Below are 14084 nucleotides of genomic sequence, written 5' to 3' on the forward strand. Positions count from 1 at the left end.
GGCGGAGGAGTCCATCGAAAAAGGAAGAGGACTTGTGATGTAAAATAGGGTGGTGAAAGAAAGAGGTTATTTCCCTTGTTTTAAATATGCTATATTACAATGTACCAATATTGTCTTATTTACCCAGGTTATGTAGGTACGGTGCAGTATTTGTAAGCAGTTGAGAACCCTTAGAACCTGCAGAGATCGAAGTGTGTGTAGGCTCATTTCACCACAATGTATTCATCAATTCTGTCTTTATTGTAGTTCAAAGATCAATCTCTTTGCATAGCCTTCCCAGGTTATACATACACATGGATATGCATTTCATCAGAGGGATCAGAGCACAGGATCAGCCAGAGTGCTATGCTCCTGGAGCAGTTGTTGGGGTTCAGTCACTTGCTCAAGGGCACTTAGTGGTGGATGATAGCATCATAGATGCAATGTCCTCCAGTTGCAAACTGCACCCTTCTGTCACTGATAAGGATCAAGCCAGCTACCCTTAGGTTACTGGTTGACCAGGCTTCTTGTAGGCATTCCTGCCTAGAGAAAGTAGTAGTCCATTAATAGGTTTCATAACCATTCATAATGTCGGTGTTCGTGAAACTGTAATTTAAATGTATGCTCTAAAGAGTTCTATCTACTACTGCAGCCCATTAACTGTGGAAAAAAACGTGGTATCTGTGACATCACCCAAAGGAAATGTTGGATTGGAGCTGAAAGACATATTGGATTAATCATTTAGTCAATCTAAAGAATATTTATTGGCTACAGTTTTAATAATTGTGTATGTAATTATTAGGGGTGGTACGGTTTGCAAAACCCACGGTTCGGTTCATATCACGGTTTTAGGGTCACGGTTTTCGGTTCTGTACGGTTCTTGTTATTTTTTCTTTTAATCTTTAACACTCCAGAAATATACTTCAGCGTATTATATATAGCTTAATTATCCACAATGTAAGGTACATTATTAAAAAATAGTTGTACCATGTAGTCATGCACAAACTGAATTTGACTTGACTTTAAGCCCATTATTGGGACCATCTCTGAGGAAAGCTAGCTGAGATGTTGATACAGCAAGAGGGAAGACATTGATGATTTCAACAAGTTTTTCATTTATTTGGCAAAAAAAGGAGAATGTGTTTTGTCATCTACAGGAACTTATGTGCCTTTTTAGCACACAAAGATTAAAATATTACAGAATATCAATTGAAATAACTTTTATAACATTAACAAACTGCCAACTTCAGTGTAGCTCTTGCCAAAAATGTATTCCTTAAAACGAGAGAGGAACTCTTAAAGGTCCGTCTTTTGAATAAGTCAGAATATGTTACACATAAAAAAGCTGCGTTTTTTTGTTTTTTGTATAGTTCTTTAAAAGCAAACTTGTTTTGGGGAGAATAAAATTACTCTGGGCTGAGTTTTCCCAGTAACCTTACCTAAAAGGCTCAGGATGCTGCAAATGTTGGTAAAATATGAAAATAGTTGGTGGATTTAAGACAAAAAATAACAATTTATTGAATAAATCAAATTTGAACATGTCTGTCAGTGGCCAGTTGATCTTTAGCCTACAGTGTTTCCTGGCCTGGCCTGGGCTGGGACACAAATTTATACGGTTTGATAAAGTAGTTATTAGACTTTAACTTATCACTGCACTTACAATAACGAGCGTAGCTGTCCTCAATTTAGGTCATCATGTACGTCTCATCTCTGTTTTTTCCTGCATTCAACAAGCCGACAGGATTGGAACAGCAGCCGCTTCAGCGGCGTTTAGAGTGAAAAAAAGTTCCAGCGTACATTGATGTTAAAATGTATACAGGTTGGCAGGATGGTATAAAATGTTTTGCACGGTCTTTTGCTGTACGTTTTGTTGATAACTTGTCCACACCTCTTCTTTCGCGCGAAAGGGAAACACACTGTCTGAGGTCTCATAGGGTCTCATACGGGGCTACATTTCGCATGCGTTGACAAATGTGTTTACCTTTCCTTCCTTCCTTCCCTTCTTACAAAATAGCCCTACTTTTAGTTTACTGATTGATACAAATTTTGAGCTTGCAAATTTAAAACTATTAAGGAAGACAGCTTGAATGAAGCAGAGGTGGGAGGAACAAGCAACTAGCAGGGCTGAGTGTGACAGGTTGAGGCAACTAGCAGACATGGTCCAATTTATATTTATGTCAAAGCTTCACAGTAATATATGGCTTATAAAAGTTAGGTGTGGTCAAGCTAGATTAATTACTCCTTGCAGAACGTGTGCTCTGATCATCAAGCATCCATGGACACAAATTGTGATGATGTGGTGGTGGCAATATGGTGAAAGGTAGAAACTACCTGCGAGCACTGTGAGAGTCTTGTTCTTTGACTTCTCCAGTGCTTTCAACACCATCTGTCCGGCTCTACTGGGTGAGAAGATGACTGCGATGCAGGTGGAGGCCCCCATCGTATCCTGGATTGTTGATTACCTGACGGGCAGACCACAGTACGTACGCCTAAAGAACTGTGTGTCTGACCAACCCGGTAGGGTGGTCAGCAATACTGGGGCTCCACAGGGGACTGTCCTCTCTCCCTTCCTCTTCACCCTCTTCACCTCGGACTTCAACTGTGTGGATAATGTCTCACACCCTCTCTACGACACACTGGCCCAGCAGAGGAGCACCTTCAGCAGAAGACTCCTCTCACCCAGATGCACCACAGAGCGCCACAGGAAATCTTTCCTGCCTGTGGTCATTAAACTTTACAACACCTCCCTCAGAGAGTCACACACCCCCTCTCTGTAATCATCTCATCTCAAACATAGACAATCACTTCTCTTTTTTATTGCACTATTTGCACATTAACACTGTACATTTCATATTTTATATATTATTACTGTAGATTTGTTTTTATTATATATGTTAAAAGTCTTGATAATATATGTTGTTTTTATTTGTTGTTTGTATACCTGGAGTGGTAACGAAAATAATTTTCCCCTGGGATTATTAAAGTATTTCTGATTCTGATTCTGATTATTACTAATGGCTCTTTTCAGGAATGCTCCCATTTGAAAACCCAGTCACATACATTCTCATCTAGGATGTTTGGTATCCAGTACAACTACAGTTTTTTTCTGTTGGATACTGAGCAGCTCCAGTGAAGCAGAGGCCCTTAAGTGCCTTCTTTCACCTTGTTGTGTGTGTGTGTGTGTGTGTGTGTGTGTGTGTGTGTGTGTGTGTGTGTGTGTGTGTGTGTGTGTGTGTGTGTGTGTGTGTGTGTGTGTGTGTGTGTGTGTGTGTGTGTGTGTGTGTGTGTGTGTGTGTGTGCATGTGTGTGATTCTTGGACAGGGGCCATAGGATATGTGAGACTGAAGGTTGATGGTCCAGTGCTCCTGCCCAGGAAACAGCCTTCCTCTCAATCACCTTATTCAAAGTGCTGTAAGCTTGTTAGGTGCAGTATTGCTCCTCTCAGTCTAATTTCCTGCATGACATAGTCTTGTTTGTTTCATTGCCTTTGGTCCATTGGCCATTTACCTATCAGCATTTCCAGCCAGCCATAGTGTACTGTATTTACCAGTGCAGGGCTTCTTCACATAAGAGTTACAATGGGAATCTATTTTGCTGGTAAAAAAAACCCTAACATGTCTATTCTTATAAATCTATCCTATTAAAAAATAGCATGCCCATGTTTTCCGATGTGCTGATGTAAATGTTGACAACTTCAATCTGCATCATTGCTTCATTTTTCCATCTTAAAGCTTCTGTAGGTAAGATTGTGAAGATCCAGGACTTTGCCAACAAATTTGAACATCAACAACTTCTCAGTCCCTCCCCCCTTTCTGCTGCAGCCCAAACCGTCTCCTAAGCCCCTCCCACACAAGGGAGTTTGACAGAACTGCCAGCATGTCAGACAGACAACATTTTCAATAACTAAACACTAACACAATGTTAACTTTACTCACCAACAGTAAAACGATGCTAACTAGCAGGCTAGCGTTAGCCCTTTCAGCATCATATCAGACCGACCACTGTGCAAACGTTACTATTATCCTCACCAATGTAGCTTTGTGGACTTTTGACTACTAATAACCAAGTGAAAGATAAATCATTCATGGTAATTATGTTACCTGTCGAGAAGAAATGTGGCTACATCTGCATCATTCTTCAGATCTTTAAAATCCCAGAGCTCACGCCACCTCTGAAAAGCCACTCCAATATTCACCGGAGTTTTGGGAAACCTTTCTGCAGCTCGTGCACGGGGAAGGGGGAGGGGAGAACGCTATATATGTGTGTACATGCCTGAGCAGCGATTCACAGGCAGATAGACAAGATAGGCAATTGTTCTACTAGCAGAATTAGTTTACAGTATGTTATAAAAAACAAAGCACTCCAGATTCTCCTATCACCGAAAGCCAGTACTCCATACAGATTTTTTTTTTAACTAACCCCAAGTATGTAGCCAGTACCCTTGCTATTTGAAGTTGAATTGCCCTCTCAGTAACTGTATCTCTACATAGCCAGATCCCTTACTGCTATTGACCTGCATCCCCACTCCTTTTTAACTGTGTTGTGATAAAATGTACCATGAAATATTTATTTTCCCTGCATTTCCACTTCTTCAAATCCAAGCTATCTTTCCCAGTCACACCTGCTGATCCAAGCCATTTTTTAGCCCTTGATTTAGCCCATAGTTTGTTCTGCCTAGTGCATAATATTCAGCAGGTTACAACCGCATCGCTGCACATTAAAGGTTGAGGTGGAGGGAACATAAAAACTGTCCTTTTGGCCATTGTAGGCAGCAGTGTTATGGGTGTTATTATACACCTTCTCAGCCCTGATCATCATCATCTGCTGCTGATATCGTTTGTAGAGATGTCTTAGAGGATTTATGTAGCGAGAAAAGGAGAAAAAGAGAGTGTATATGTATAGCCACCTTTAGTGACATTTTAGAATACAAAAAGCTGATTGGGGTTGGCTTTCCTCATTTAGAATTCATTATTTGCCTTCAACACAACATAGTTACTGTCTTGAATTAGGTTAAGAATGTAGAGGTAATGTCTAAATTTAGGATACCCAAGAATATAAACAGGTTAAGAGTATGCATGTGTTTGTATACTATGAATGTATATGTGTGAAATATGTCAGGTGCAGTGATTGTATAATTCAGTAAGGGAGGATGGAAAAGGAGACAGGGGAGCACATACAGTAACTGTCAACCAGACCACAGTTACACTGACCCTACTATATTTCAGCTGGCTATGCACTCAATACTCATATTCACATTTTATAGTTCTTATTTCTTTCTTTGTCCAAAACTCACAAACACTGCTCAGACTCAAAGTTTGCATGAAGCCCCATATACACACAGATCACGGCATCCATAAATAATAGAGCACACATAAATTAAACATTGAAGTTGAGTTTGCGATAGCCGCTCACAGTTGGCGGACTAAGACGCCTCATTCTCCCCCTCCAAGACTTAATTAGAAGCCTTGCATTTCCTGTATGGAAAACAACAAACAAACACAAGGGGAGGAAAGCCACAGGGAGTGCAGCCTTTGATTTACCACAATGCACTCTGTTGTTACAGTTTGCAATAATTGTGGGCTAAGTGAGAGGACAAAGCCGGGAAGACGGGAAGATCTAATAGACACCTGTTTTCTGCCCTCTTTTATTCACCTCTGGTATCTTCAAAGGTTAGTTCACCCTGCCATCTCCCTACAAGCCTCTAGTTCCTTCATGCATATCAGTTTGCATTTATAGAGGCTGTGCAGATGCAGCACAAATTGACTGATAACCTTAGTCAGTGCCAACATGGCCCAGTGGAGAGTTATTTGTGTGCAAACAATGTCCAAATACATAAATACCTGGAATGAAAAAGAAAAGTACTAGCTGTAATGTGGGTCTGTGTTCAGTGCTATAACATGGGCCGCAACTAATGATTATGTTACTTATGAATCTATCAGTGATTGACATTTGATGAGTCTATGTGGGTGTCCTAATGTGATGTTTTTTTTGTATAGGTGTTACATGTTTATGTTTTGTTGTGCTATGGAACATGAAAGAAGATGTGTGGAAATGATTATCCCTATGGGACAATAAAGACTCTATCTATCTATGTATCTATCTATCTATCTATCTATCTATCTATCTATCTATCTATCTATCTATCTATATTTATCATTTGATCAGTTAATATATAAATTTATTTAAGTAATCACATTTAATAAGCTATAATCTTGAAGGACTAGTAAAATGATTATCAAAATTGTACATTCATTTCTGATAGTAAACTAACAGATAATTCTAGTCTCGGGACTAGTTGTGCACATAAGTAAAAGTGAGGGGTCTGGTAAGTAGGCTATATGGATAAAATACTCTATCATTGTACATATAATTGTGTATTGCAAAATCTATATAAATTGTGATATTGTACATTTTCAAGAAAATCAATAGAAAAACTATTCATAATTAAAATGGCCAGATGAGGATGTCTGTTTATGTCTAATCCAAAACATTAAATACCTAAAATAACATGGCAAAATGTCTGACAGTTCACACATTTATATTGTCTCAAAATATACTTCAAATCATCGACACTGACTATAAATGGATAAATGATTTTATGGTAAATTGAGCAACACATTGACATATATATCATATTTATGTACAGTACATTATTTTTTCACACTAAAATCAAGTTTTTTGCTACTATTTTACTCCAAAGCACATGTTGATTCAAAAAGTCAGCTCAGGCTTAATGATCACAGTGTTTCCCTAAGTGTGCTGAAAGCCCTCTGCTATTGAAGTTGTGCAGATGTAGCTGTGCTCAGACTTCTCCATGTGAAACATACGACTCCTAAACACAAAACAAATTGTGAGATACAGATTATATGTTGTGTAGATAAACAACTAAAGGTTAATGTTCTGCACGCCACTTTCATGTTTGTCATGTGTAAAGGCCACATAACAGTTGTGGTACGTCTGGACAAGGAAAGCAAATTGTTTTGGACTAGATTTGCATAATTCATGTTCTTGCATTCAAAGACACCATGCTCATTATAATATAATATAATATATCCATTATTTGCCAAGTACATTTTACACGTACAAATGTAATTTCCCCATTGGGGTTCAATAAAGAGTATAAATTAATTAAATTAAATTAATTAATTTGTATCCTCTGCATTTAAGTTAACCAATCCTAACTAAATAGGAGCAGTGGGCAGAAATAGTCTGGCGCCAGGGGACCAACTCCAGTTGTAATGCCAGTAAAGGCCCTGCCCCGACCGAGGATTGAACCCAGTAGCAGTGCCTACTTGCTGTGACTTGCACTCATTTTCTATAATGTGATGACTCCTTTTAGTATGATGATGCACTAAAAATACAAATCTGACTTTTTGCATAGCCTTTTGGTGCAGGAGTCAGAGGTTTTTGTAATTCAACCTGTGATCTTCCTGATATAACACGATCCATCTAACCAGGACACAAAAGTACATGTCCTTTTGCTAGCTCATTCTTAATTATGGCTTTTGTGATATTGAGACTGACATTTAAGATCCCTTCACATCTGTGTTTTTGTGGAAGACCTGAATGAGACCCATCTGGTCTAAGTAGGGCACCAGGGATGACAGTGCGTTAATTTGTTCTCTCAGAGATGAGAGCCGCCGTGTTACAGAGATGATGATGATGATGGCGCTCCCAGTCACGTTCACTCACTTAGCAAACCTTGTCTACTCTTGATCATGCTTGACAGCAACAAAAGGGGTGAATATTCTCTAATCAAGGCCAAAAATTCTGATCACTGCTGGCATTTCCCTAATCAGCCAATAATAGCATTTTGAGGACAGTGTCAGTGGATAATGGAAGGTTAGCCATCCTAAACAATAAGAGATGATGAGTTTCTTTCAAAAATGGCAAATCCACCCTCTGAAAGATGTGACACCTGCTCTAAAAATACCGGTGGCACATTTATTGGCATCAGGGCACTGGGCGAACTCTTGAACACCTGAGGTAGCCTGATGAGAACTGAAAGAATACTGTAAAGCCTCACCATATTCAAGTCTGATGGGTATCTAGTTTGTTAAGGGGAGATGGAATGCACATAGAGACAGAGCTCATCATGTAAACTCTGAAAGCCACGTCCACCGCAGGGGAAAACAATCAGCCACAATAAGCAACTAAGGGCTGAAATGCTAACAAAGTGCCTGTAGCTAGCTAAAAACATCAGATTTAAGCAATTCAAATAATTATGTTAGCAACCTATGTCTACCAGAGAGGACAAGTTAGCTGTTAGTAAGCTAATGTTAGCTATGTATTAGCAAGCTAAGGCACTTGCAAACATAATACTGCATAGCTCTCAGATTTATACACATTCCACTAGTTGCACACTGTGTACAAAATGCTTTAGCTTAACTTACAAATACGTATATATTTAGCCTAAAACTGGTCTATATCTACAACGTTCAACTCCCAGGATTGCTCCAGTGCCACCAGAAATTCCGCCGGATGTCCCTCTTTTCGGCCGAATGTCCATCACCTTGCGCTTTTTTTGTGTTGGCATTTTAAACTCCGGTGGATTTATGAGAACTACTCCTCAGATCTCTGCAGGGTAAATCCAGACAGCTAGCTAGACTATCTGTCCAATCTGAGTTTTCTGTTGCACGCCTAAAACAACTTTTGAACGTACACATGTTCCACCAAAACAAGTTCCTTCCATTTTGCAGCGGCACCGTGGCTCCGTCCGGCGCTTAGCGCTGCCCATGATCGTGACCACACACGGCAGCTTTTAGGCATTTTTCTGTTATTTGCTTGCAGATGGAATTGATAAGAAGCCACCTTAACACAATACAAGTCAATGGAGAGTGGAAAGTTGTTTCCCTCTCCGGTGGGGGCAGGACTTAAATGTGCTCTGTCTCTTTGATAATGAACCCTACATTATACTGTATATACCAAGTAGCAAGTTAAGAGAACTGCTGTCATAGCAACCTGTCCTGTGGTATGTAATACAGTATTCATGTTATTGTGTCCCTACTCCCAAATTATTAAAAAAATTGAATCATAAAATACTAGATAGAACTTGATATAATGCAGTTCCACACAACAACAATACAACATAATTTGGCAATTGGCAGACTTGAAATGATGTTTTTAAAGAAGGTTTGAGAAAATAATGATGAATTAATAAACTTGGTGAAGATATGACTCTATTACCAAGAATAATGAGGCATGTGGGCAGCACAGCAATTATAATACACAAGATGAATGCTATGTGTTTTCCATTCCCATGAATGTCTTACTAAAATAAAAAATAAAAAATGCATCCACAAAGACCAAATGTCCACCTCATAATAAAATAGAAAAAAAGTTTAATATCTACTCAGACACAAGAATTATAATTACTGACATTTCACAGTAATCACTATGAAATAAAACAATGGCAAATTCCAGCACATATACATTTCTCTTATTTCCTATGTATCATCTCCCCTGCATGCTTTACTAAATTACATTCGTCCTAGAATCAAGAGGGTGCCTTTACCTTTAAACTACAAGAAAGGAGACCCGTGAAAAAAAATCATCTCCATGATAACTCGGGACTAGATACAGTGCAGTGAATTGAGCATCCTTGCTGGTTTATCCCTGTCTTCTATCTGCAGTGAGCAGGCTTTCCTCTCCAAACCAGTCTTCTTACTGTCTTCTCCCTTTAAAACAGCAGCCAGGCTTTTCGTTACGTCTCAGTGTGCTGTCTGAGCCTACCTCTTTCAGAGAGATTATTTTTCCCTGTCATATCTCAAAGTGAGCAGCCAGATCTAATAATACCATATCGAATTGATGTTGGGAGAAAATGTAGCATTTCATTGGAGAAAAAACAACAAATAAAAAGAAACAAATCATGTCCTGAAAATGTCAGCACTAGAATCTCTATACCCTCTGTATAAACACGTAACCATAATTAAAGGGATACGCCACTGTTTGTTGAAATAGGGCTTATCACGGTCTCCCGTAGCTGTAGGTAGGTGGGCCAACGCATTTTTTGTGCATGCATTTAAAGATGCAGTAGGTAAGTCTTATAAAACTAACTTTCTGTCATGTTCCAGTAGAACTACATGAATTATGTAAAAAAAAAAAAAAAAAGACAGCTCCTCTGGCACCTCCTACAGCCTGTAGTGCCATAGGCAAAAAATCCACCGCTCCCAGTTGATTTTCTCCAATCAGGGCCACAAGGGTGGTCTATCTGCCTGTCAATCACTGCTCAGGCACACGCATATATAGCGTTCTCCCCTCCCCCCTCCCTGCGCACGAGCTGCAGAAAAGTTTTCCAAAACTCCGTGAATAATGGAGTGGCTTTTCAGAGGTGGCGTGGCTGCAGGATTTTAAAGATCTGAAGAACGATGCAGATGTAGCCACATTTCCTCTCAACAGGTAACATAATTACCATGAGTGATTTATCTTTCACTTGGTTATTAGTAGTCAAAAGTCCACAAAGCTACATTGGTGAGGATGATAGTAACATTTGCACAGTGGTCGGTCTGATGTGATGCTGAAATGGCTAACGCTAGCCTGCTAGTTAGCATTGTTTTACTGTTGGTGAGTAAAGTTAACGTTGTGTTAGTGTTTTAGTTATTGAAAATGTTGTCTGTCTGACATGCCGGCAGTTCTGTCAAACTCCCTTGTGTGGGAGGGGCTTAGGAGACGGTTTGGGCTGCAGCAGAAAGGGAGGAGGGACTGAGAAGTTGTCGATGTTCAAATTTGTTGGCAAAGTCCTGGCTCTTCACAATCTTACCTACTGCAGCTTTAACACTGGCAGCGACGCCGCTAGTTAGCTTAGCATAGTGAATGGAATCCTATGTTGCCGGTTAGCATGTTGTGAGTAAAAGTCAGCCAACAAAACACAAAAAAACAACCTAATTACTTGCACTGAGACAAAAAATGTGTTGGCCCACCTATCTACAGCTAGGAGGGACCGTGATAAGCCCTATTTCAACAAACGGTGGCGTATTCCTTTAAATACGTGTTTTTTGTTCAACTTCACAGGGAATAAAGTGTGGCAGGTGACAATTTTGAGAGCTGAGAGCGCATGTGGAAGAAACACACCTCATTGCGATAAGGGCCAGGTGGTGTGTTTACTTTTGAACTCCACTTTCTCTGAGAAACTCAACTTTTGCCAGACATGACAACAGACGATAACACCAGAGAAAGGACTGATTTAAGAAGGTGGAACGTGAGGAATGTTTAGGTCAATACAAAATGAAGCTAATGGTAAGTAACATGCCTTGACTGATGTGTGACGATGTGTATGTTTTCTATACACAGTTAAAGTGATGGTTCGGAGTAATTTCACCCTAGGGTCCTTTGCACCATGACCTCGAGCCAAACACCCACCCAGAAGCTTTTTTCACCTGGGTCTAACATTGGGAGAGTTAGCGTAGAGTAGCGTTAGCCGCTGAATAGCTTAGCGCAGAGGCTAATGGATCCGAAGTGTCTCTTAACATTACCCCACTAATAATGCCCGAAATGATACCAACGGTCTACACTAGTACATATAGGTTATGCACTCATAAGACGATGGATTGTAAAGTTTGTAAGTACACCAGAAGGTTATGTAAAGAACACCTTGCCTGCCGGCTTCTGCTCTCTGCTGTTGTTGTTGCTGCTGTAAGACGATGTGCTTAGGGACATCTACAAATTACAACAACCGAAAGAGATGCAACAAAAATATTTTTAATTTAACTTATTTTTGAAAGTAAGTGCTGTAGTATAACTAGCAGGAGACAAGTAATAATTGAGGTAAGTTTGGAGACATTACCTTATTTAATCATTAAATTAATAAATATTTTTGTTGCATCTCTTTTCGGTGTTGTAATTTGTAGATGTCCCTAAGCACTCTTACTGCCCGGTAGTAACAGCAGCAGCAGCAGCAGAGAGCAGAAGCCAGCAGGCAAGTGTTATTTACATAAACTTCTGGTGTACTTACAAATTTTACAATCCATCGTTTTATGAGTGCATAACCTATTTGTACTACTGTAGACGTTTGGTATCATTTCGGGCATTATTAGTGGGGTAATGTTAAGAGACACTTCGGAAACATTAGCCTCTGCGCTAAGCTATTCAGCTGATAACGCTACGCTACGCTAACGCTCCCAATGTTCGACCAAGGTGAAAAAAGCTTCTGGGGGGGTGTTTGGCTCGAGATCATGGTGCAAAGGACCCTAGGGTGAAATTACTCCGAACCATCACTTTAATGTTACTGCAGAATTAAACCCTCTTACACATGTTATTAACCCCTAGATTCATTTTGCGCTGGAATTGTCCATTAACCCATCAAGTCTGAGGTTGCAAAACCTCACCTTAGTGATTCCGCAATTTGCCACAAGTCGGTTTATAGAGACGTTTATACAATTTAGCCAGCTAAAATGGTCACAGTTCTTTGCAATGGAAACAATACACATGAAAATGGCTATATTGGAACTATGTGTGTATATGCTATGTTGATTTGACACGATTCCTAACTAGGGTTGGGTTACTGCAAATTAATTTCATACAGTTTAATAAAGGTGATGTTATTAAATAAGATTATTCAATAATAATCTGTCCATTCATTTTTCATTCACTATACTGTAACTGTAACCAGCCAAATTGACACAGGGTTGGACAAAGTTGCCCGTTTTCGAAAAATGCCCACTGCTTCAAGTCCTTATAATGCTGTCATGAAACAGGGTTTTTAACTACAGTTTCAATACTTAAGAAGGAAAAGACAATAGTAGTCCAAGATTCAATATTTGCTTCATTTGAGAATTAGAAAAAAAAAGAAAAGAAAATTCTTAATATGTAATTACAACCTCTGGTTTTAGCTTGTGGTATTGACTGCCACGAAAACGTAGCCCCCTTGATGCAACCTGCAGAAACTTCCACACAGTGGTTCATAATTTAACTACACTCCCTTCTGAGTTTTGTTTTCCCCCTTTCTTTTGAATTGATTAGAGATGTTACAGTTTACAAGGCAATTGGATTTAACAAGACTTTAGTACAAACAACAGCAGCTGGATGATCAGCCTGTGCACCCAGACGTATGTGAAGTTGAGAACAAACACATCAAACTTTGCCTTAATAAAGCCCTCTTTGAAGGAACACAACATCTTGATTTAGATGCAAAACACAATCCCATGCTCGGCTGGCTCCTCCCATGAGGGGCCGGGAGATTAAGATTTAATGGTGATACTGAAGGAACGACACTATCTGTTTGCAGCCTCCCGTCTCTTCGCACAACACCTCTGTTGCTTTTCTATCTCTTTCTCTCCTCCAAACACAGATGCAGACACACTTGCCTACACAGTCATGCGTAGACTCAAGTTTGAGCACACAGACATACACACAAGTATGTGTGCACTCCTGACAGATGCCTGCACACACTTTTTACACTCTTACAGAAATTTAGATAATCACACATGTAATCTCAAATCTTACAGAAGCTTGGCTACTGGCAGATGAAGTCAACTGTAGTTTGACTTGAAATGAAAACACTTGTCAAGATGATATTTTTTGTTGCATGATGCATGAATTCTGGAGTTGGCTTTAGAAAAGATGGATCTGCACTCAACATGCCTGGCAAAACAAACATGCCTGAAGGAAATGCAGTGTTCTGTGCTGTTGAACAGTGTAATGCACAGTGCGGATTTTAAGACCATTTTAATTAGATCATATGTGACGTATAAGACTGGCAATACTGCCTTTCATGCATTTAACAGCATCTATATCCACAGTCAATATATACTGCCAAACTAAGTTGCTGCATTAGAACAACAATTTAGTCTCTAGTCTTTAGCAGAGGTGTCAAGTAACGAAGTACAAATACTTCGTTACATTACTTAAGTAGAAATTTTGGGTATCTATACTTTACTGGAGTACTTTACTACTCGCAATTATCTGTACTTTCTAATCCTTACATTTTAAAAATAGCCTCGTTACTCCTATTTCAGTTCGGCTTGTTTTCATCCCGGCTTGTCATCGTTCAAAAAAACACACACACAAAAAAAAACCTATCCAGATAAATCGCACCTGCACAGACCCGGTGCTAATACGGCACCGGTGCCTTAACGACCGTTATCTACCGGACCGAATAGCAATGCAGA

The 14084-nt window shown here is 39.6% G+C and overlaps 1 protein-coding gene across 7 annotated transcripts in view; it reads right to left on the reverse strand.

The window, feature by feature from the left end:
• lingo2 (leucine rich repeat and Ig domain containing 2) overlaps positions 1-14084 on the reverse strand; it is a 245977-nt gene that overhangs the window by 80739 nt on the left and 151154 nt on the right. The window lies entirely within an intron of this gene.

This window comes from Perca fluviatilis, chromosome 10, assembly GCF_010015445.1.
Source record: "Perca fluviatilis chromosome 10, GENO_Pfluv_1.0, whole genome shotgun sequence".
Lineage (NCBI taxonomy): Eukaryota > Metazoa > Chordata > Actinopteri > Perciformes > Percidae > Perca > Perca fluviatilis.